Source organism: Ovis canadensis, chromosome 18 (genome assembly GCF_042477335.2).
Source record: "Ovis canadensis isolate MfBH-ARS-UI-01 breed Bighorn chromosome 18, ARS-UI_OviCan_v2, whole genome shotgun sequence".
NCBI lineage: Eukaryota > Metazoa > Chordata > Mammalia > Artiodactyla > Bovidae > Ovis > Ovis canadensis.
Genome location: NC_091262.1, coordinates 15,314,412 through 15,339,851, shown reverse-complemented (window position 1 = coordinate 15,339,851; position 25,440 = coordinate 15,314,412). Strand labels below are relative to the sequence as shown.

The window sequence follows — 25,440 nt, the reverse complement described above, 5'->3', positions numbered from 1 at the left end:
ACTGAGCGACTGAACTGAACTGAACTGATAGCTGACTTAAAATGTTTTGGGTGCACAACACGATAATTTCGTTATACAAACATACATATGTTATTTTTGAAATTATTTTCCATCAAAATATTGACTATAGTTCCCTATGCTATACGGTAAACCTTTGTTGCTTCTTGCATATCTATTTTTTAATAAGAAATCTAGCATTCTATTCATACTAAGTCAAACAAGTGGAATCAAAATGTCGTAATTTTTTTAGTTAGGCAAAAATCCATATGTTTTGTAAAATATATATATTATACACATTTATATATGTATAGAAAAGCTTTTCTACTACACTTGATAAAGTCTTGAGAAAGAACATAAAAAAAAAAGGAGATGGAGAAATCAGAACATGAACTAAATGAATAAGAGCACTGAATATGAAATATGAAAAGTAAAACAAGCTAGATAAAAGTAGAAGGTCATCATATAGTCTAGTTGTTTTTAAGCATGACTGCTCACTGGAAACATCTGGAGCTGTGGAGAAAAAAGCAATACGTGAGCATTTGTATTTTTCAAAAAACTTCAAGATAATTCTGATATGCATCTGGATTTTAAAAACAGATTACAGGTTTTTCTGTTAGATCCTAGTTTTGATGGTATGCAGTTCTATTATATTTCTGTTGACCAATCATGATAAAATGGTATTATGTGAGTAACAGTTACATAATCATAATAGTGAAAGATATTTATCAGTTTTCACAATTAATAGCCAGAGAAAAAGTAGAAGATAATTACAATTGCAAGCCATGATGGGAATATGATTAACTTAACAATATGAAATAATTACATACAGTTTGGAGGAGGGGTCAAGCAGAGCGATGTGGTAAGCGGAAGTGTACACAGGCACGTGTTTTCGTCCAGCCAGCCAATCTGTGTTTTTTGGTTGATGCACTTAATCCATTTTAAAGTAATTATTGATATGTATGATCCTATTACCATTTTCTTAATTGTTTTGGGCTTATTTTGTGCAGGTCTTTTCCTTCCCTTTTGTTCCTGCCTAGTGAAGTTCCTTTAGCATTTGTTGTAAAGCTGGTTTGGTGGTGCTGAATTCTCTTAACTTCTGCTAGTCAGGAAAGCTTTGATTTCTCCATCAAATCTGAATGAGAGCCTTGCTGGGTAGAGTATTCTTGGTTGTAGTTTCTTCCCTTTCATCACTTTAAATAAACCCTTCTGGCCTGTAGAGTTTCTGTTGAGAAACTCTGGCTTATAGAGTTTTCTGTTGAGAAATGAGCTTGATAGCCTGATGGGAGTTCCCTTGTATGTTATTTGTCATTCTTCCCTTGTTGCTTTTAATATTTTATCTTTGTCTTTAATTTTTGTCAGTTTGATTAGTATGTGTCTCGGTGTGTTCCTCCTTGGGTTTATCCTGCCTGGGACTCTCTGTGCTTCCTGGACTTGGTTGACTATTTCTTTTCCCATGTTTGGGAAGTTTTCAGCTATTATCTCTTCAAACATTTTCTCAGGTCCTTTCTCTCTCTCCCCTCCTTCTGGGACCCCTATAATGTGAATGTTGTGCTTTTAATGTTGTCCAGAGGTCTCTTAGGCTGTTTTCATTTCTTTCCATTCTTTTTTCTATATTCTATTCTGTGGCAGTGATTTCCACCATTCTGCCCTCCAGGTCATTTATGCATTCTTCTGCCTCAGTAAATCTGTTACTGATTCCTTTAGTGTATTGCTCATCTCTGTTTGTTCTTTAGTTCTTCCAGGTCTTTGGTAAACATTTCTTATATCTTCTCCATTCTTTTTCTGAGATCCTGGATCATTTTCACTATCATTATACTGAATTCTTTTCCTGGAAGATTTCCTGGCTCTACTTTATTAGTTTTTTTTTTTTTTGCGGGGGTGGGGGGGGAGTTTTGTCTGGTTTCTTCATTTGGAACATAATCATCTGCCTTTTTGTTTTGTTTAACTGTCTCTGATTGTGGTTTTTGTTCTGGAGTCTGCAGGATTGTAGTTCTTTCTTCTATCTACAAGCTCAGTCTTAAACCACACTTCTCCATCCAAAGAGGACTTGTTATTTTTTTCCAGTTTATTGAGATGTAGTTGAAATACAGCACTGTGTAAGTTTAAGGCGTATAGCATAATTTGATTTACGTATATTGTGAAATAATTACCATAACAAGTTTAGTTACTATCCATCATCTCAGTTCAGTTCATTTTACTTGCTCAGCTGTGTCCTATTCTTTGTGACCGCATCCATCATCTCATATAGATACAACAAAAAGCAAAAAAGAATTTTTTTTCCTTTGTTTAGAACTCTTAGAATTTACTCTCTGAGCAGCTTTCAAGTATGCCGTACAGCAGTGCTAACTGTAGTCCTCATGTTAGCACTATATTCCCAGTACTTATTTTTCTCATAACTGGAAACTTCGATCACCTTAATCCATTTCTCCCACCCACACCTCTGGTAACCACTAATCTGATCTCTCTTACTATGAGATTTTTTTTTTCAGATTCCACATGTGAGTTCATACAGTGTTTGTACTTCTTTGCCTGACATTTCATTTAGCATAATACCCTCATGGTCCATTTTTGTTATTGCAAATGGCAGGATTTCATATTTTTATGACTGAGTAGTATTCCATTGTATATATGTATCACTTCTTCTTTGTCCATTCATTGGTCAGTGGACATAGGTTATTTCTGTATTTTGACAATTGTAAATAATGGTGCTGTGAACATTTGTTGTGGTTGTTGTTCAGTTGCTCAATCATGTCCTACTCTTTGCAACTTGATGACCTGTAGCACCCCAGGTTTCACTGTCCTTGACCATTTCAGAGTTTGCTCAAACTCATATCCATTGAGTTGGTGATGCCATCCAACTATCCCTCCTCTTCTGTCATCCCCTTCTTCTCCTGCCTTCAGTCTTTCTCCGCATCACGGTCTTTTCCAATGAGTCAGCTTCGCCTTAAGCATCAATCCTTCCAATGAATATTTAGGGTTGATTTCTTTTAGGATTGACAGGTTTGGTCTCCTTGCAGTCCAAGGGACTCACAAGAATCTTCTACAGCACCACAGTTCAAAAGCATCAAGGTAGGGGTATGGGCATAAGGTGCAGAAGTTTCTTTGACATAGTGTTTTCATTTCCTTTGTTAATATTCCCTGAAATGGAATTGTTAGCTTGTGTGGTAGTTCTGTCATTAATTTTTTGAGGAATTTCCATACTGTTTTCCATAGTGGCTGCACCAGTTTACACTCCTAGCACATTGTACAAAGTTTACTTTTTGTCTTCATCCTCACCATTTGTTATCACTCTTTGTTATTTTTTTGATAATAGCCATTCTAACAGGTGTGAGGTGATAATCTCATAGTGGTTTTGCTTTGCATTTCCCTGATGATTAGTGATGTCAAGCAATTTTTCATGTATCTATTGTTATTTGTATATCTTTGAGAAAATGTCTATTCAGGTATTTTTTCCTCCATTTTAAAATTTGATTCGTGGTCTTATTATTTTTAATAGAATTCTTTGGTAGCTTTCAGTATGGGTGTGAGAGCTGAACTGTGAAGAAAGCCGATCACCAAAGAATTGATGCTTTTGAACTGTTGTGTTGGAGAAGACTCTTGAGAGTCCCCTGGACAGCAAGGTGATCCAACCAGTCCATCCTAAAGGAAATCAGTCCTGAATATTCATTGGAAGGACTGATGCTGAAGCTGAAACTCCAATACTTTGGCCACCTGATGAGAAGAACTGACTCATTTGAAAAGACCCTGATGCTGGGAATGATTGAGGGTGGAAGGGGAAGGGGATAGCAGAGGATGAGATGATTTGATGGCACCACTAACTCAGTGGACATGAGTTCGATTAAGCTCCAGGAGTTGTTGGTGGACAGGGAGGCATGGTGTATTGCAGTCCACGGGGTTGCAAAGAGTCAGACACGACTGAGTGGCTGAGCTGAACTGAGTGGCTTTAGATGCCCAATATGTCTGTTCTGTTTTGTTGTGCTGTGGCCTGGCTGGATCCTCATCTGAAGGTCTTTCATTTTTGTGATTATCTATTCTAGTTTTCATCCTTTCTGGAAGGAGTCAGGTGTCTCATCTGTGGGATGTGTTTGCAAGTATTCCATTATCACAATGACTGCCAGTCTTCCTAGGACTTGGTGTTCCTGGGCCAGCGTGGCGTATGGCATGTGCTGCCCTTGCCTCTGGATTGTCAACACCACTAAGAACCACCCTGTCCTCAAGACCAGTCAGGCCCATTGAAAAGCACTTTCGGAAGACATTTGTAAAAATGATTTTCTTTCTTTGTTTTACTTTTGGCTCTGCTGGGTCTTCACTGCTTTCACGGCCTTTCTCCAGTTATGGAGAGCCAGGGCTACGTGTTAGTTGCAGTGTGTGGGCTTCTGACCGTGGTTCTCTCTGGTGCAGGGCGCAGGCTGTGAGGCATGTGGGCTTCAGCAGCTGTGGCTCCTGGGTTTTAGAGCACAGGCTCGGTGGTTATGGCGCATGGGCTTCGTTGCTCTGTGGTTGTACGATCTTCCTGGATCAGGGATTGAACCTGTGTCTCCTGCATTGGCAGGTGGATTCTTAGCCAGACTCGTTTCAAATAGGAAAAGGAGTACGTCAAGGCTGTATATTGTCACCCTGCTTATTCAGCTTATGTGCAGAGTACATCATGAGAAAAGCTGGACTGGAAGAAGCACAAGCTGGAATCAAGATTGCCAGGAGAAATATCAATAACCTCAGATATGCAGATGACACCACTTGTATGGCAGAAACTGAAGAGGAACTAAAAAAGCCTCTTGATGAAAGTGAAAGAGAAGAGTGAAAAAGTTGGCTTAAAGTTCAGCACTCAGAAAACTAAGATCATGGCATCTTGTCCCATCACTTCATGGGAAATAGATGGGGAAACAGTGGAAACAGTGTCAGACTTTATTTTTCTGGGCTCCAAAATCACTGCAGATGGTGATTGTAGCCATGAAATTAAAAGACACTTACTCCTTGAAAGGAAAGTTATGACCAACCTAGATAGCATATTCAAAAGCAGAGACATTACTTTGCCAACAAAGGTTCATCTAGTCAAGGCTCTGGTTTTTCCTGTGGTCATGTATAGATGTGAGAGTTGGACTGTGAAGAAAGCTGAGTGCCGAAGAATTGATGCTTTTGAACTGTGGTGTTAGAGAAGACTCTTGAGAGTCCCTTGGACTGCAAGGAGATCCAACCAGTCCATTCTAAAGGAGATCAGCCCTGGGTGTTCTTTGGAAGGAATGATGCTGAGGGTGAAACTCCAGTACTTTGTCCATCTCATGGGAAGAGTTGACTCATTGGAAAAGATTCTGATGCTGGGAGGGATTAGGGACAGGAGGCGAAGGGGACAACAGAGGATGAGATGGCTGGATGGCATCACTGACTCGATGGATGTGAGTTTGAGTGAACTCTAGGAGTTGGTGACAGACAGGGAGGCCTGGCGTGCTGCAGTTCATGGAGTTGCAGAGAGTCGGACACGACTGAGTGACTGAACTGAACTGAACTGAACCAGGGAAGCCCTAGGGGACATTTTAAAGACAAAACCTATTCACATTTCCGGATTCCTTGACTTGGGAAGATTCAGGGGACCTGTGTGTCTGCCAGAGTCCCTCCCTTCACAGTGGGGTGGTCCAGCTTCTTGCTGAATTTCCATAAGGAGGGAGCCCAAAGTCTTGATTTGCACAAGACTTACCTTGCTATATATAGTGCACTGAGACTTTACAGGAAAATGGAGAAGCTATTTTGGTCTTTGGTTTTTTAGAATACACTTAGCTTGGCTTTCTATGTTTACTTATTTTGGATTTTCCCAGGGCACAGTTAGTATGCGTTGCCCCCCAATATACCCTCTGGTTATTCTTCCATTGGGGATAATGTATGTTGAAGTACTTTGCCCAGAAAACTATTTTCATTAGGTAGTAATAAATTCCTTTGCCCATTTAAATTCAATCAGAGGCAACTGAAGCCCCCTCAATGAGGTGATTCCCTCTCTAGCAGTAAAATGCTGGGCAGGTGCATCTCTCTCTGGCTCAGTCTCCTGCTTTAAACAAGAGGGCAGACAGTGGCTGCTGGTCTGCGGTGGGGAGTAAGTGAGACACTGCACGAAAAGGCAGAGCCAAGGCTGGACAGGCGGGCCAGCATTGGACACGGTTAGCTGCAGCTCAGCATTACAGTTGGGGCTTCCCTGCTGGCTCAGTGGTGAAGAATCTGCCTGCAGTGTGGGAGACCTGGGTTCGATCTCTGGGTTGGGAAGATCCCCTGGAGAAGAGAAAGGCTTCCCACTCCAGTATTCTGGCCTGGAGAATTGCATGGACTGTATAGTCCATGGGGTTGCAAAGAGTCGGACAGGACTGAGTGACACTCTCTTTGAGTGTTATGGTTGTTACAACTGCTACTGATGGTCATTGTTGGTAAGATCTTTTGGTCAAAATTCTCTTTTTTGTTTTTAATTGAAGTATAGTTGATTTACCATGTTGTTTTCAGTTTCATATACATATATACATTCTTTTAACAATTTTTCTTAATGATATTTTACACTGAAGTAGATATACTTTTAGTCAAAACAAACACCTTCCTCATTTAGTCTGTGTAGTTTTATCCTCAGTAAATGGACCGATTTTTGAAAGCATATTCAAATACTGAAAGTAGGTTGCAGACTTCTATTGCTAACTTCATCAGTTCAGTTCAGTCGCTCAGTCGTGTCCGACTCTTTGCGACCCCATGGATTCCTGGTAGTTTTGGGATGCTCCGGGTGGCTCAGCTATCTTCTTAGAAATGCAGTTCATTGAAGAGGCCCTATAGGGACATGGTGATGTTAAGGCATTATTTGTTCAGATTAATAATTCAAAGGCAGTATATAAGTCTTTTGGATGTAGTAACAAACCCTTTTTAAAAATTTTAAAGACATCAAATGAATTAAATTTGTTGACCTATTTGGTGATGTCTTTGAATTTCTCATTTTTGCTTATCAACCCTTAAATAAAAGACAAAACAAAACAGCAACAATTACAGTAGGTCCTGGGTTTTCCAAAGGAGAACAAGTCTTGAGCAGCCAGTGTGGCTTTCTCCAATGACATGCTTACGGGAAGAAGAGGACTTTATGACCCTTTCTGACATCCCAGAGCTTAGAAGGATAGGAACATCCAGTTAGCTCAGGATCTGCCTTGATTTTTCTTCTGCATTAGGTTTCCCTGTTTCAGAAACTCACTTTCCTAGAAAGGCGCCAGGGTGTTCTAAGACAGGAAGGTGGGCTGAGTCTTCAAAGTCTGCCCCTCCCAAAGCCCTCTGGGTCCCTGAGCACCCCACCCCCCATCTCCCTGCCTGTGTTTCTTCTTTGCCTTATCAGTGCTTTTCTGATGGCAACTTCTGTCCCCAAAGGACTCCAGTACATGAGAGCTGAATGAAATGGGAGGAAGCTCCAGCTGTCAGCAGGCACTTTTCAGGCCTTTTCTGTCCCACCCTGTGTTTTTGTGTGTTTCTCTGACAGCTAGAGAAAAGCAAGTTCAGGAGAGTTTAGTTTGGGTTCCAAGTTCTCTCCTTTGTCTTGGGACTCTTGGTGGCGTCAGTCAGTTGCAGATGGAGACAGGGCACGGCACACGCCCACGGATCTGTCCTGAGCTGCCCAGCCTTCCTGTCCTGCCAGCCTCCTTTGGGTGGTGCCAAGAGGCAGGGTCCCATCCAGACAGTGAGCGGGCAGAGGAGGGTGTCCCGGCGTGCAGAAGGCGTGGCCGCTTCCCAGTCCCGCTGTTCTTCCAGCACTGGGCAGATACTCAGACGGGCCTCGCCCCTCACCCTCGGCCAAGTGGGAAGTCATTTTCATTTCAGTCATAGAATCCATCCACTCTCTCTGACCTAGTTGTCTTCAGGCCCGGTGGCTCAGGAAACCTGTTACTCAGAAAGCTCGAAGTGAATCTGAGGCAGAGACAGAGCAGGCGGAGAGTTAGCCAGGACGGAGGCAGTGTCCTTTAGGGATGCTCTCAGCTTTCGTCTTTCTGAGCAAAGAGGCCATCTGCAAACGCGTCCAAGCGGTTTGTTCTCTCTTCATTTGACAGCCTCAGGGTGCCCATGGCGTGTGTCTACTTTCTGAAAGAGTACTTGTATTAAACAGCATGGTAGTTTAGTAGATATGTCTTGCTTCTCATGACTAATTGGTGATTACCTGGGCCCTCACCTTTCATACTGCAGTTATTCTTTTATTTTCTGTCTATATTTTGTTGTGATACATTTTAGTCAGATCAGATGTGTGGACCATTCCCTGGCATAGTAACATTTTCCACTTAGAGTGTCTTTTTTTTTTTTTTTAAAGAAAGAAAAACTGTTGCTGTAAGTGGGGTGGACAGTCTGGCTCACTCCGTTGGTCTGGCTGCTGTGTTGCTGTCTCTGCAGGCCGCCCCGCGCCCACGCTCTGGCCCTTCACCCTGGCCGAGCCTGGGCTCTGCTGTAAGACGGTCCTCTGCTTCTGTGCACACTCCCTGGGGTGCCCTGCTTCTGGCCTGACTGTCCCCTCTGCCTCATCGATTCCTCTGTGCCTTCACGGGAGCTCCTGCACAGTGCTGCGGGCAGGGGGGCGCCCCAAGTGCCATTCTTGGCTCTGATCCCAGTCACTGCAGGCGGTGACATCCCTCCTTTTTCCGGCCTTTGCTATCCTTGTCTCTTTATTGACCGTCGTATGCAGAAGCCTTGACATTGGTGCCTTGCACCCTGTGAGGGCGATGACTCCTCTGGACCAGCCAGTTCCTAGAGCGAGAGACTGGCCTGTGAGTGTGTGTTTCGTATGCAAAGTAACAATCCAGAGCCCACGCCCTACACGCCCTTTTTAAGAATAACCATTGATTTATTTGACTCTGGCCCGCAGGGTCTCGGTTGCCTGGTGTCTGGGACCTTTCCTGGCGGTGCACCGACGCTCTGATCAAGGCATGCGGCTTTAGCTGCTCCACGACATTTGGGATCTTAGTTCCCTGACGAGGCATCAAACCCGCATCCCTTGCATTGCAAGGTGGATTCTTAGCCACTGGACCACCAAGGAGTCCCTCTGCACACCCTGTTATCAGGATGCCGTGCTCAGGGCCACCAGCCTGGTAGCAGACGGCTGGGGACCTACGCCCCAGAGCCAGTGATGTTGTTCTGGAGCTTGGTTACCCTGCCTGGCTCTGCCCTTCCCACGGAAACCACAGTGAAGGCTCTTGCCTGTGTTTCCCCCTCGCTCTTCTGCCTCTTGACTTCCCCAGTGCTTTCCCCACGGCTCCTCCTCTTGGGAACTGTGAGAGATAAAGTCCTTTTTCACTGGCAGTGTCTCCTGGCCCACTGGCCTCCACACCTGAATAGCAGTGACCCTGCCTTAAAGCCTGTCTCCTTGCAGCCACTGTCTCTGGCCCCCTTTAACTTCCTTGTCATGTGTGCTTGACTTCTTCTCCTTAAATCCTTACTCCTGCTCGGTCCCCACCTCTCCCATGGTCTCGCCTCTTGGAACCTCTTGGTGAATCCCAACATTACGTGCACCAGTGTGCTGAGCTGCAGCGCTGGCCCCTGTGTGGAGGCTACCAGTCTGCACTTGTAGCCCCAACCCCGGCCCTGTCCCCACCCTGGCCCTTTTCTGCAGGGCATGGGGAGCACTCCCTGCTGCTGCTCTTCACCCGTGCAGCAGGGGCCCCTGCTCTGTGCCCTGCCTCCCTGCACGTGCTCTGCCCTGCTCTCGGGGCAGGTTGGGCGGAAGCCAGGCCTCTCCGTCCTTGCAGTGCTGCGGTGATGGGGCCTCAGTGTTTCTGATCTGACGAGTGGACTACTCCTCAGGATACCCGAGTATCTTCACAATAAATGCCTGTTGGTAGAATAACAGCCCCCTAGAGATGCATACATCCTGATCCCCAGAATCTAGGCTACATGGTGCAAGAGAATGAAGGTAGGTTGCAGATGTAATTAAGGTTGTGAATTGGCTAACCTTAGGATGCGGAGAGTCTTTCTGATTATTAGGGCGAGCACTTAGTCTCATCACCACTCCTTAAAGGTACTGTAGAAGGAGAGGGCAGGGAGCTGCAGTGTTTGAGGGACCCGACTTGCTGCTGTTCGCTTTGACGATGGAGTGGGGAGCCCCAGCTTGAAGAGGTAGTTGGCCTCAGGGGGCTGGAAACGCAAAGGCACTGTGCCTGCCTCGCCCTCCTGCTGGAGCACAGCCCTCCCAAGACTTTGGTTTTGTCCCCTAAGACCCAGGTCAGACTCCTGACCTCTAGAACTGTAAGATAACACTCTGGTGTTGATTTAGGCCACTGAGTCCTGGTGATTTGTCACAGCAGCCACAGGAAATGAATGCATTTCTGTGGACAAGAGGATCTGGCAAACACCAGGTTCTTGAACCACAGCCTTTTGTGTCTTGCTGTTGATTTATCTAGTTTCAGGTAAAAATATCTGTAGCCATTTGAATCACTGAGAATATCTGAGAATTCCACATTTGCTGAGTGTGGCATGAAGACATGGTAGAATGGAAAATACGTATTTACTTATTTTTTCAGTTGAAATATTTAGTGATAAGACATTACACATGTCTCTAGCACTGTATACTTTTCAGAGATTTTTATGAATTTGTGTGGGAAGTTGCCAGCCAGCCCTGGCAGTGCAGTACTGGTAAATTCTTCAATGACACTCTGAGGAAATGGTAGCCCCGAGGGGGAGGCCTTGGCTCAGAGGGGGTGGGACAGATGGCCCTGGATCCCAGGTGGCGCTACCAAGGGCTACCTACCGTGTGCTGGCGATGTGCTACCCTATATGAGTGTCCAGCGCCACCTTCATCTTGTGTAGGGTATGGATCAGGCTGCAGTTGTTTAGTTATTTCAGGTTTTTGAGAAAGTGTCGGAAACCAGAGAGTTATCCTGACATATGCCAGGGCCCAGAATTTACCAAGGGTTAATGACCAAGAGCATGTATGCTTTTTTAGAAAAGTTTAAGTGTTGTAATGGACATTCTTTTTAGTGTAACTGGTTCATTTGAGCAGTAATCTCCAAACATTTTTGATCTCACACCCTTATAAGTAGCAAACACTTGTCTGTGTGTACGGAAGGTAAACTTATTAATGTAAAAATCATAGACAGGCAATGCAATGCATGAATACATAGAGGAATGGATATATAGTAGTAAGGTAAAGAGCAATTACAATAGAAACTGTGGTATTCTTTGCCCCCAGTGACGGTGTGCTTTTGTGCATGAGCGCTGCCTGGAGTTTCCTCATGTGGCTTCCTGTCTGTCTTAGTTCACTTGAGAGTATCACATGCGTTCAGATGTGCAGTCCAGTTCATTCTTGGGATTTCTCACATTTATCGAGGGCCATTGAGGGAGCTTCAAAGAGCCTCAGGCCCCACAGAAGGACAGTCCATCCGTGAATGCTGTGGGGTCTGTGGTGGTTGTGGCCCACGAGATGCTGGGTGTCTGGTCTCGTCCACTTCCTGGGGCGCAGACGGCTTGCCAGGTGACACTGGGCCATCTGAGCCATGCTGCTCGGGCACCAGCCACCTGCCCTCCAGTGTTCTCTTTTCTGTGCTTTATCTTTAAAAAGTGCTTTTATTGTGATGAAATACATACGACATTTATCGTTTTAACCGTTTCTAAGTGTACAGTTCAGTGGCCTTGATTACATTCACATTGTTGTGCGACCGTCGTTACTACCTGCAGAAATTCTTTGTCTTCCCAAGCTGAAATTCTCCTTATTAAACAATAGCTCATTCCTGCCTCCTGCAGCCCTTGTAGCCCACCAGTCTACTTTCTGTCTCTTTGACCTCTCATGACTGAAATCATACAGTGTTTGTCCTTTGTGTCTGGCTTATTTCACTTTGGCGTAATGTCTTCAGGATTCATCCACATTGTGGCACATATCAGAACACCCTTGCTTTCAGAGGCTGAGTGATATTGAGGGGCTATGTATAGGCCCCATGGTGTTCTTTCATTCAGCTGATTGGGTTGCTGCTACCTTTAGGTTTTGGGGAGTAATGCTGCTGTAAACATGGCTGTATAAGGATGTGCTTGAGCATCTCGTGCTTGACTTTCACGGGGGCAGTTTGCATGGATTTCATTTGGATGCCCCGGTTTCCCGTGGTTGTTTTCATGTATTCAGTGTGGTGCAGTCAGGGTAGCACGAGCTGCAGGCCTTTTTCCCATTAGGTTTTGGGTGCTCCTGTGAGCTAAGGAGACCGCTTCAGCCCCTGACCTTCAGGTGGTGCTCTCACAACCGGGTCTCCAGGAGCCTGACCCACGTGTCCACAGCACACTTGTCTGCCCACAGCGCACCTGCAGGCTTGGGGTGCTGCTGCCAGCTTGTCCTGGGTCCAGTGTTTCCTCTTGCTTCTGTCGCCTGGATATCATCATACCCTTTATCTTTTTTTTTTTTTTTTAATTAAAAGAAATGGAATGCTTCACAGAGTTGCATGTCATCCTTGTGCAGGGGCCATGCTGATCTCCTCTGGTCATCCCAGTTTTAGTATATGTGCTGAGGTGAGAGCCTGCCTTTTATCTTTGAGCTCGAGAACCCTCTCTGCTGCAGGGGGCTCTGCCTGCTGCCCTGCACAGCTGAGGGCTGGCTCTGCAGTGCAGGTCACTGTTGCTGCTTCGCTGGGCGCCGTCTGCTGTCGGCGCGAGAAGGGCCTGCTGACTTCACAGGCTTGAGTGGGCCTGGCAGCCTTTGCCACCCGTCTCACTCCGCTTCTCTCTACTGGTGTTCAGTATCCTACCTGTTTACAATGGTTCCCTGAGGTCAGAAACCGGGCATCGTACAGCTCCTGAGAATCACCGGCCAAGGTCTTGCTCGCTGAGTCCCACTCCATCACATGGAGGTCCCCCACTTCCCTGCATTGGGGGCTTTCTCCTGGGTCACTTTTGCCCCTTTAAAGGGGCCCTTATTCTGGACTGTGTCCCTTTTGGTCAGATGAGAGGCTTGTAGTGACTGGTGCCTGGAGGAAGGCGGGGAGAGCCCAGTAGACCTGCAATCTCGCTGAAGACAGGGAGGAGCTAAGATTGACCTGTGTCCGAGAGGCCGTCACACCATCCCTGCGCAGTTCTGTGTCTTGTTTTACAGATGGGCTAAGCCCGTCCCCAGAGGAGGAGGCTGCGGGTCCACAGCGCTGGTGGCTTCGCTGCAGGAGCGGGGCCCGCACGCCTGCCCGGTCCTCACACGTCGCCCTGCGGGGCGGTCAGGCCTGGACAGGGAGCCCCGCCCGCAATAAGAGTCCGGGGAGTAGGGAGCGTGGTGAGCGGATGGTGGGCTGTGCCAGCAAACTCACTCCGTGATTGTGAAGTCCCCCTGAAAGAGGCTGCTTTTAACCTTCTTTAACTAATAAGTAACTTCTCACTTTACCTACCTCTCCACAGTTTTTAGAAACATAAGTGTTTTTTAAAAACAGAACAGCTTATTTTCCTTTTTGATTACCTAAGAAATTAATATATCCCTTTGAAAATAGGACATCATAAAAACAAATGTATTAGGGATGTGGATGGGTAGAAAAATATCTCTTAAGCTTCATTACCCTTATCAGGACCCCCAGTTTAGACCCTAAAAGTTCTATCATAATTTAACGTGGAGTTGGAGTTTATTAATCCTCCTTTTTGTAGAGGGTCCAGCTGGCTAGAGATGGGATGTACAGAGAAACTGAGATTTCTTTTATCTCAAGGTCGTTTTCACTGAATGGGAGATTCGGTGAGTGGGCTGGGCCCACTCAAGGCCTGTGACGTCAGCAGGCCCTTCTCGCGCCTATGACAACAAATACACACAAGCGTGCACCTGTGCACACGCACATGTTCGTGCACATCAGCTCTTTTAGGCAGCTGTGAGTGAAGATAGCTTCTTTGAACGTGCTTCCCTAAGCCCTGACCCCACAGGTCCCCAGCTACTCAGATCCCATGCTGGCATCCACAGGAGAAAAGGCCCTTCGAGTATGTTCAAGAAGAGCTCACCTCCCAAACAAAGATAGGTGCCGGGCCCCCCACATGACACTCCCAGGTCTGAGCTCTCAGAGTCAGCCACATCAAGGCCACAGCTCCTACCCCAGACCCACGAATTCCAGAAGCGATTTCTGGATGCCTTTTCTAGTTGATACCAGAAACTCTAAACTCACAAGCACTCAAGGGACACTATCAGAAAGGGCTGGAGTCTCCTTTTCACTTATCTCCTCCATCCTTGGGCCTTAAAGCACGGTTTTGAAGCATTTGTCTAAAACAACAATGTAACTCCCTCTGCCAAACTATGATAAAGCCCACCGCAAGGGTGACACCTGACTTTCCTACCACTCAAATAAAATGAAGGCACTAAAATGTGAGAGACAAATGACGCAGAGCACACAGGGACCAAAAACGCCTTTGCCGCACACATTGACATCATGTTTACTATTTCCCATCGGTCGCATGTCGTAACATTACAATTTGAATGCTTTCAAATATGGAGAGAATTTTCCATTCAGTGAAAATGACCTTGAGATAAAAGAAATCTCAGTTTCTGTACATCCCACCTCTAGCCAGCTGGACCCTCTACAAAAAGGAGGATTAATAAACTCCAACTTCAAGTTAAACTACGATAGAATTTTTAGGGTCTAAACTGAGGGTCCTGATAAGGGTAATAAGCTTAAGAGATATTTTTCTACCCATCCACATCCCTAATACATTTGTTTTTATGATGTCCTATTTTCAAAGGGATATATTAATTTCTTAGGTAATCAAAAAGGAAAATAAGCTGTTCTGTTTTTAAAAAACATTTATGTTTCTAAAAACTGTGGAGAGGTAGGTAAAGTGAGAAGTTACTTATTAGTTAAAGAAGGTTAAAAGCAGCCTCTTTCAGGGGGGCTTCACAATCACGCAGTGAGTTTGCTGGCACAGCCCACCATCCGCTCACCACGCCCCCTACTCCCCGGACTCTTATTGCGGGCGGGGCTCCCTGTCCAGGCCTGACCGCCCCACAGGGTGACGTGTGAGGACAGGGCAGGCGTGCGGGCCCTGCTCCTGCAGCGAAGCCACCAGCGCCGTGGACCCGCAGCCTCCTCCTCTGGGGACGGGCTTAGCATTCTGAGTTGGGCACTGAGTTGGGAACATCAGTCTATGTAGGGGCAAAGTTCATCAGCTTCTTAGAGAAGGTATTCCCTTCCCTGCCATTTAATTGCATTTCTGTCTGCTCACTTGAAAGAGAGTTTCCTTCTTTCTCCAGTTTTCTGTTCTGAAATAGATGTCTGCAAAGGCGTGGCCCACTGGACTTCTCTACACGTGCTGATGTGGGTGTGGGTGGTGAGGAATGACTCAGATGCTTGGGCCACACTGAGGGCTGATGTGGCTGGGGGCGGGCCTTCTGCCCCTCGGGTTCACACATGCTCTCTGGCGTGAGTGTGGAGCGGGGTGTGTGAACAAGAGTTTGCACAGTTTTACTTTGTACCTCCACTCCAACTTTAAACTGGCACCTCCTGCAGCTGTTTAGAGCACTAGATTTTGAAATTCTGGACGGTAGAGGAAGGCAATTTTAAGAGTTAAATAAAACTACTTGATAATAGAGTTAGACTTTAGCTGTAAAAGAGACCTTATAAAATCAGAGATGACGTTTGTGTCTGAGGCCTTAAAGATTATTGACAATTTTATATATAGATTATGTAAATTCTGTTCATTACAATATGAAAATGATGTATTTCTTATAGAAATATCCCCCAAATACAACTAAATTGATGTCTTAGCTTCTCACTGTTCGTTAATTATGAAAACAAAAATTGAAAAGCAGAGACTTCTGGTTCCAGAACAAGATGGTGTGGATTCACTTTTCCTGCAACCAAATCCTGGAAATAATTCAACAGACAACAGTCAAAAAACACTAGGAGCTGAAAGAAGGCAGACTGGCTGGGGACCTAAGAGCTTGAAGAATGGGAATCCTCAGTGAATTCTCCAGGTCTCCCTTTTGTTGCCCATGTACTTCAGCCTGGGCATGGAGATTCCTGTAACCAGAACTGCCAACAAGTATAGACAAAGTGGAAAAGGCTCTGTTTGCCCAAAGGTAAGCCCAGTGGACACCTAAGTGAGCGCCATCCCATACAAGGCATGCGAAGGCACTGAAGGTGCCTACAGGAGCAGTGCTGGCATAGCTCGGGATGCCCTGCTCTTTACCTAGTCGTATAAGGAGAGCCAGGCTACTCACCCGCACCAGTGGGAATCAACCCAGCGAGGCCCTTCTACTCCCTTATCCCACATCAAAAATCCCAGAGTTAGCATCATACCCACAGTGAAGTACTGATGCCTCCCCTCCAAAGAATGAGGACAAGAATGTCTGCTTCAACACTATTACTTGATACAGTACTAGAAGTTCTTGACACTGCAGTAAGATTCAAGAAGCAAAATGCATACAGGTTGGAAAGAAGTAATAAAACTTAATTTGCAGAAAATGTAATTACCTATATAGAAAATACTAAGGAATATACTACCAAATGGGATGAGGTCAGTCCTCATCCCAGATCCCAAGAAGGGTATAGTAAAGAATGTGCTAACCATCGGACAGTTGTACTCATCTCCCGTGCTAGTAAGGTTTACTTAAAATGTTGCATGCTAGGGTTCAGGATTATGCAAACCAAAAAATTCCAGACGTCCAAGCTGGATTTAGAAAAGGAAGAGGAACTAGAGATCAAATTCAATATTTGCTGGATCATAGAGAAAGCTAGGGAATTCCAGAAAAACATCTACCTCTGTTTCACTGACTATGCCAAAGCTTTTGACTGTGTAATAATAACCTGTGGAAAGCTCTTAAAGAGATGGCCATAAAATACCACCTTACCTGTCTCCTGAGAAACATGTATGTGGGTCAAGAAGCAACAGTGAGAACCCTGATGAAACACAGAACAACTGACTGGCTCAAGATTGAGAAAGGAGTACCGCAGGGCTGACTGCCGTCACCAGTTTGTTTATATGCTGAGCTCATCATGAGAAGTGCCAGGCTGAATAAGTTACAAGCTGGAATCAATATAGGCAGGAAAACCATCAACAACCTCAGATATGTGGATGATACCACTATAATGGCAGAAAGAGAAGACTAACTAAAGAGCCTCTTGATGAGGGTGAAGGAGGAGAGTAAAAGAGCCAGCTTAAAACTAAATGTTAAAAAAAAAAAACAAAACAACTACGATCATGGCATCTGGTCCCATTGCATCAAGGCAAGTAGAGGGGAGAAGGTGGAAGCAGTGACAGATTTCCTCTTCTTGGACTGTAGAATCACTGTGGGTGGTGACTGCAGCCATGAAATGAGGAGACGTTTGCTTCTTGACAGGAAAGCCACGACAAACCTAGACAGTGTGCTGAAAAGCAGAGACATTGCTCTGTTGACAAAGGTCTGTATAGTCAAGACTATAGTCTTCCCAGTGTCACAAACAGCTGTGAGAGCTGGATCATAAAGGAAGCGGAGCACTGAGGAACTGATGCCTTTGAACTGTGGTGATGGAAAAGACTCCTGAGAGTTTCTTGGACAGCAAAGAGATGAAACCAGTCAATCTTAAGGGAAATCCACCCTGAATTACTCATTGGAAGGGCTGATGCTGAAGCTGAAACTCCAGTATTTTGGTCGTCTGATGAGAACAGCTGACTCATTGGAAAAGTCTCTCATACTGGGAAAGATTGAGGGCAGAAGAAGAGGGCATCAGAGGATGAGATGGTTGGATGGCATCACCAATGCAATGGACATGAACTTGAGCAAACTTTGGGAGATGGTGAGGGACAGAGAGGCCTGCTGTGTTGCAGTCCATGGGATCACAAAGAGTTGGACGTGACTGAGCGACTGATAACAAAAACAATACTACCAAAACCAAATCAAACCAAACCCAACAAACAACAAAACGGTGTCTTAGAACTAATAAAGGAGCTCATGAAGATTGCAGCATATAAGATAAACATACACAAATCAATTCTATTTCTACATACTGACCATGAACAAATCATAAGCACAATACCATTTATAATTTCTCCAAAGAAAAGGAAATGCTTTGATATAAATTTAACACAGCTCATACAAGATCTGTATGCTAAAAACTGCAGAGTGCTAATGAAAGAAATGAAAAGAGATCTGGGTAAATGTGGAGACCATTCATGCTCATGAATTAAAGAAAGCACCATTATAGAGATATCAGTTATACCTACATTTATCTTTAGATTTAACACAATTCCTATCAAAATATCAGTGAAGTTTTTATAGACATGAGCAAGCTTATTCTGATAAAAACCAGGTTGTAGAATAGCCAGGACAGTTTTGCAAAAGAATAAAATGGGAAGAATTCACTCTTCCCAATATGACTGTTTGGTATAGAGCTACAGAATTCAAGATAGTTTGGTATTGGCAAAGCGATAGTCACCGAAGGAACAGAGTAGAGATCTCAGAAATAAACTGACACAAATTAATTAATTTTTGACAAAGAACCAAAAGCAATTCAATGGAGGAAGTACAGCCTTTTAAGAAATGTGTAGGAACAATTCAATAGCCATAGGTGAAGAAAAAAAAAAAAAGAAAGGAAAAAACTCTGAGGTTGCATTATACCTCAGGCAACAATTTACTCCAAAAGAGTCATAGATTTAAATGTGATAATGTAAAACTTCCAGAAGAAAATATTAAAAAAAATTTTTTCAGTACCTAGGACTAGGCACAAAATTCTTGGACTTGATACCAGGAGCATCATCCATAAAAGGAGAAGTTGATAAATTGGACCTCATCAAAATTAAAAACATTTGCTGTGAGAAAGACCCTGTTAAGAAAAAAGGAAGACAGATTACAGACTGGGAGAGAATGTTTGCAGATCACATACTCAACAAAGCACTTGTGTTCAGAATACACGAACTCCAAAAATTGAACGTTAAAAAATCTGATTTGAAAGTGGGCAGAACTTGAGGAGATATTTCACTGGAGAAGATATGCAGATGGCAGTAATGCACATGGAACAGATACCCGCATGGAAAATGTTCAGCATTGTTAGATAATAGAGAAATGCACATTCAGACCACCAGGAGATATTATTCAGACCACCAGACTGCACATCTGCCAGAATGGCAAAAACAAAAATGGTGATAGCACCAAATGTTGCCACAGATGTGGAGAAACTGGATCTCTCAAATATTGCTGGTGGGATTGTAAAATACACCCACTTTGGGAAATAGCTCTTAAAACCATAAATAGAATTTCTTTATGATCCCATTTCTCTTGGGCACTTACCCCAGAGAAATGAGAGCTTATTTTCACACAGAAACCTGTATACAAGTGTACCTAACAGCTTTATTCATAATAGTCCAAACTAGAAATAACCCAGATGTTTAGTGAGTGAATATTTAAACTGTGTTCCATCTACACCTTGGAATGCTACTCAGCAGTAAAATGGAATGAACTATTCATACATAACTACTTGAAAGGGCCTCAAGAACATTTTATGGAGTGCAAAAAGCTGATTTCAGAAGGAAACATGCTGCACGATCCCATTTATGCACCATTTGTCAAATAACATAATTATGGAACAGATGAGAGGTTGTCAGGGTTAGGAATGGGGAGGGTGTATGTGACTACAAAGAGGTAGCTTGAGGGAGTCTGGTGTCTTGATGTGTTTGTAAGAGGTTACGATTGGAAAATCACACAGAAGTACTCATACACCCACCAGAGCACTTAAAAGTGGTAAAACCTGCATAAGCTGTGTAGGTTATACCCTTGTCAGTTTCCTCCTTCCGGTGTTGTGTTCTGGTTATGCAGGAACGCAGGCTCTTAACATGGGGAGGCTGAGTGAACTGGGCACGGGCCCTCCATCTACATTTCTTTGCAACTTCTTGTGACTCTAATATTAATATTAAGATAAAAAGTTTGAAAATGATTACTTTGTTATTAAGTACTGTGATTATTGAATATGGAAAGGAGACACAGAAATTCAGGCCCTGTCCCTCGGTTGCTCTGCCGCCGCAGGGGAGTGGGGGACGTGCTGCCTCCTCCTGGCGGCGTCCGGCAGTGCGCATCCCAAAGGAGATGGCGCGCCGGGGGATCAGCTTCTCTGACAGGTGTGCGTACAACTGTATACCACTTGTGAATAACTAATGAATTTGGGCTTCCCTGATAGTTCAGTTGGTAGAGAATCCTCCTTCAATGCAGGAGACCCCTGTTCGATTCCTGGGTTGGGAAGATCCCCTGGGGAAGCAATAGGCTACCCACTCCAGGATTCTTGGGCTTCCCTGTGGTTCAGCTGGTAAAGAATCCACCTGCAATGCGGGAGGCCTGGGTTTGATCCCTGGGCTGGGAAGATCCCCTGGAGAAGGGAAAGGCTGCCCACTGCAGTATTCTGGCCTGGAGAATTCCCTGGACTATATAGTCCATGGGGTCGCAAAGAGTTGGACACGGCTGAGAGACTTGCAGTTTCACTTTTCAAGGACAAAGAATCTTGCTCTTATTCCAGACCTGACTTTGAGGTGACTTAGTTCTCTGGTTAGAAGAAAAATATAAAACACTAAGGGCTATTAGCTTCAATTAATGCCTGGAAATAGCTCCTAGGATTTTATCTCAGTGCCCTCTTATCGTACTGCTATGAGTAATTCGGATAATGCCCTTGGAAGGGATGTATTAATGCACACACCCTGGATTTGCTTATTAACCCTGTCTCAGTCCTGGGGGTGTCCCCACCATTTGCCTTTGAGATCACGATTGTGACAGGATATTGAGGGACAGCCAGTGTCTTCTAGAAAGAATGGGTCTTGGATAAAAACATACCGTTTGTCACAGTTGGCACCTAAGTAAATACACATTTTTAACATATATACTGCAGAGGAATACTACACTGCTTGGGATGTTCCTAAAATTAACAAGCTTTCAGCCAGAGACATTCACTCCCAAGAGACAAGACATCCTGAACAGGGGCTGATGTTTTGCAGTCCTGTGGAAAGGGGAGAAAGTTCTCAATAGGAAATGCCTCCCAAAGCACCTTGATTGCTAACTGTAAAGAAAGGCTACTTCTAGAACATCTTGGAGGCCTGCCCAGCATTTCCCTGTTTGCTCAGGGGAAATAGGTTTTAAGGATGTGTTGTATCATTAATTAAGATATCATTAACTAAGAGTATTAACTCTCAAAGGGACGCTTCCTTGAAGAGGCCACAAGGGACACCATTGCAGAGGCATTTAAAGCTGCAGAAAATTGAAACTTGATCTGTGTTTTAGTAACAACCCCTGTTGTTGGATTAATAAGATTATCTGGAGGGGGAGGGAGGGATTGGGAATTTGGGATTAGCATATGCAAACCATTATATATTAAATGGATAAATAGCAAGATCCTACTGTATAGCAGATGTTGTTGTTGTCCAGTCGCCCAGTCGTGTCCGACTCTGTGATCCTGTGGACTGCAGCATGCCAGGCCTCTCTCTCCCTCACCATCTCCTGACGTTTGCCCAAGTTCATGTTCATTGCATCAGTGATGCCATCCAGCCATCTCATCCTCTGATGCCCTCTTCTCCTGCCCTCAATCTTTCCTGGCATCATGGACTTTTCTAATGAGTCAGCTGTTCACATCAGATGACCAAAATACTGGAGTTTTAACTTCAGCATCAGCCCTTCCAATGAGTATTCAGGGTTTATTTCCCTTAAGATTGACTGGAGGAGGGAATGGCAAACCTCCCCAGTGTACTTGCCATACGAACCTCATAAACTGTATAAAAGGACTATATAGAAAAGGGAACTATATTCAGCATCCTGTGATAAACCATAATGGAAAAAATAGGAAAAAGTATATATATTATATATATATATATATTTATTTATATATATGTATAACTCAGTCACCTTCTGTACAGCAGAAATTAACACATTATTAATCAACTATACTTCAATAAAGTAATTTTTAAAAATATTATTTGTGCTAGAATGGAGATTGAAGGGCAGCCTTGAGCACAGAGCTGAGCCCCGAGGCTCTTTGGAATACTGTATCATTTGGTTCAAGCCAGAGCTGCCTTGAGCTTTCACACTGTGGCTTGGGAATGTGCCGCCCAACCCAGGCCTGGCTCTGCTGGGGAGTGACTCTGTCACAGGCCTGTTTGGAACTGCCAGTTCCAGGCTCTGGCTCTGGAAGGAAACTGAGGCTTGTGTGGGAGCCGAACTTGTTTGGGGCCCTGGGCATGTATTCCGTGCATGCCTGCTGTGGGCAGCTGACTTGACATGAGAAGAAGAGTGCATTCCAAGTTGTCTGGTAGGCCTCTGAGAGTCTTATCGCTGAGTCATAAGCACTTTGAGTGTGTTGGTTTCATGCTAAGGAATGAGTCTCCCAGTTTCTGTTATGTCTGAATCAGGCCAATTAAGAACCTACCAAACCTCAGGAAAACTGGAATGAAGTGAAAGGACCTTCCGTGGGACCAGTTACATGGACCTTGGACGTAGAGTGAAGATGATCTGTCTGCTTCTCTGATGCCTACCCAGGAAAGTTAAACATGTGCGCCATCTGGCCTTTGACATCATCAGGGTTCTTCTCTTTTATTGGTTATATCCATCCACCCTTCCCCAAGTAGCATTTTAGTTGTCGTTTTTGGTCGCTCAGTCGTGTCTGACTCTTTGCGACTCCATGAACTGTAGCACACCAGGCTTCTCTGTCCTTCACTATCTCTCAGGGTTTCTTAAAGTCATGTCCATTGTATCAGTGATGCCATGCAACCATCTCATCCTCTGTCATCCCCTTCTCCTCCTGCCTTCAGTCTTGCCCAGCATCAGGGTCTTTTCCAATGAGTCAGTTCTTCACATCATGTGGGCAAAGTATTGGAGTTTCAGCTTCAGCATCAGTCCTTCCAATGAATATTCAGGACTGATTTCCTTTAGGATTGATTAGCTGGATCTCCTTGCAGTCCAAGGGACTCTCAAGAGTCTTCTCCAACACCACAGTTCAAAAGCATCAATTCTTCGGTGCTCAGCTTTCTTTATAGTCCAACTCTCACATCCATACATGACTACTGAAAAAATCATAGCTTTGACTATACAGACTTCTGTTGGCAAACTGATGTCTCTGCTTTTTAATATGTTGTCTAGGTTTGTCATAGCTTTTCTTCCAAGTAGCAAGCATCTTTTCATTTCATGGCTGCAGTCACCATCCACAGTGATTTTGGAGCCCAAGAAAATAAAGTCTGTCACTGTTTCCATTTTTCCCGGCATCTATTTGTCGTGAAGTGATGGGACCAGATGCCATGATCTTCATTTTTTGAATGTTGTTTTAAGCCAGCTTTTTCACTCTCCTCTCACTTTCACCAAGAGGCTTTTTTTAGTCCCTCTTTGCTTTCTGCCATAAGGGTGGTGTCATCTGAGGTTATTGATATTTCTCCTGTCAATCTTGATTCCAGCTTGTGCTTCATCCAGCCTGGCATTTTTGCATGATGTACTCTGCATATAAGTTAAATAAGGAGGGTGACAATATACAGCCTGGACATACTCCTTTCCCAACTCTGAACCAGTCCGCTGTTCCATGTCTGGTTCTAACTGCTGCTTCTTGACCTGCATACAGGTTTCTCAGGAGGCAGGTAAGGTGGTCTAGTTTTCCAATCTCTTTAGGAATTTTTCACAGTTTGTTGTGATCCACACAGTCAAAGGCTTTAGCATAGTCAATGAAGCAGAAATTGACTTTTTCCTGGAATTGCCTTGCACTTTCTATGATCCAACGGATGTTGGCCATTTGATCTCTGGTTTCTCTGCCTTTTCTAAATCCAGTGTGTACATCTGGAAGTTCTCAGTTCATGAACTGTTGAAGCCTAGCTTAAAGGATTTGAGCATGATCTTGCTGGCTTGTGAAATGAGTGCAACTGTGAGGTAGTTTGAACATTCTTTGGCATTGCCCTTCTTTGGGACTGGAATGAAAACTGACCTTTTCCAGTCCTGTGGTCACTGCTGGGTTTTCAAAATTTGCTGACCTATTGAGTGCAGCACTTAAACGGCATCATCTTTTAGGATTTGAAATAGCTCAGCTGGAATTCCATCACTTCCACTAGCTTTGTTCGTAGTAATGCTTCTTAAGGCCCATTTGATTTTGCACTCCAGGATGTTGGCTCTAGATGAGTGATCACACCATCATGGTTGTCCGGGTCATCAGTACCTTTTTTGTATAGTTCTTCTGTGTATTCATGCTACTTCTTGATCTCTTCTGCTTCTGTCAGGTCCATACCATTTCTGTTCTTTATTGCGTCTTAGTACTTTTGCATATTTTTCTTACACTCAGTAAATTTTACTTAAGGGTAACTGAATGACAAAATAGTTCTTCTCTATAACCACCATTTCTCTGAAAGTTGAAGGCTATTTCATAGCTAAAGAAATTTATCGAAGTTAAAAAACTCAGTATGTTTGAGTTTTTAATATGAGTCTTACATCTGTATACTTTAAGTGAGTGAAGTGCATTAATTCATTCAAATTACCTCTCTCAAATCTCTGAGGGGTGGTGAGCCCTCCTGGGGAGACTGTTCAATCACTGGAGAGATGCTTTTTCTGAGTGTGTTTGCTTCCCTAGAAGCAAGAGAAATTTTTCCTCTTCTCCACTCCCCCTTTAGTGCCCTGGTTTGCAACCATCACAAGCGTTGGGTCTCCTGTAAGGATTATCAGTGGAGAACAAGCTTGCTTCCCACTGGTTTATTCTTCTGATGACAGACTAGAACGAGGTATATCAAGGAAGGCAGTAGCAACTGAAAGGTACTTTCTCTAGAAGGCAGCTGGATCTGTAGTGTTTGCATTCAGAGACATAAGCAGACGCAGTTTTAGCTTGGCTGAATTTGGGGCATAATGACAAAGTGGTGTGGCATGTCACAGAAACACTGGGACAACTTCTGCCGCGGCTATGGCTGGAACCCCCAGAGCAGTAGTTTCAGAGTGTGGTCCCTGGGCCAGCATCTTCGACATCACCTTGGAACTTGTTAGAGGTTCACATCCTAATGCCCTGTCCTCCAGCAGCTGCACCAGACTCGCCATCTGTGTGCTTGGTGCTGCCGCCTGCTGGGTTGGTGCATGGGCACCAGACGCTGGTGCCCTCAGCTGTCTCCTTCCTTCTGACCTCCGCACGGCCCAAGGGCAGTGCCCTCGCCAGGCTCTTCCTTCCAAGAGCGTCGTCAGCTAGTTCAGCCCTCCCTGCCCAGCTTACCTCCTGCCCGGCTCCCCTTTTAAGCAGGCCTGCTCTGTGACTCCCCCTTCAGTTTGCCCGAAGCCTGCCCCGCATCCTCAGCTGTTTCCTAGAAGTCCGGCCCGCTCCCCACTACTGACTGGCAGCCGACGTGATTTCCACCCAACTCCCTGTGAAGGTGTGTAGTTCCTAGGTCTTAGAGCTTAAAGAGCAATGCAGTTTATGCCTTTCCTTCTTGTCCCTCAAGTCAGCATCATTGTCTGCACGTACAAAGCTCCATTCCAGGCGCTCTGTCGACATGAAGGTGAGACATTGCCCTCTGTCTTTAAGGGGCTTATAGCCAAGCCAGAGGAACAAGTGCTCACAGAGATGGCTT

The 25,440-nt window shown here is 44.6% G+C and overlaps 1 protein-coding gene and 1 non-coding gene across 2 annotated transcripts in view; one reads left to right on the top strand and one right to left on the bottom strand.

The window, feature by feature from the left end:
- Nucleotides 1-25,440, top strand: part of ATP10A (ATPase phospholipid transporting 10A (putative)) — a 180,640-nt gene that overhangs the window by 7,312 nt on the left and 147,888 nt on the right. The gene's annotated exons all lie outside the window — the stretch shown is intronic.
- Nucleotides 12,377-12,479, bottom strand: LOC138424063 (U6 spliceosomal RNA). Its single transcript, XR_011250632.1, has one exon. It is a non-coding gene; the product is annotated as a U6 spliceosomal RNA (small nuclear RNA).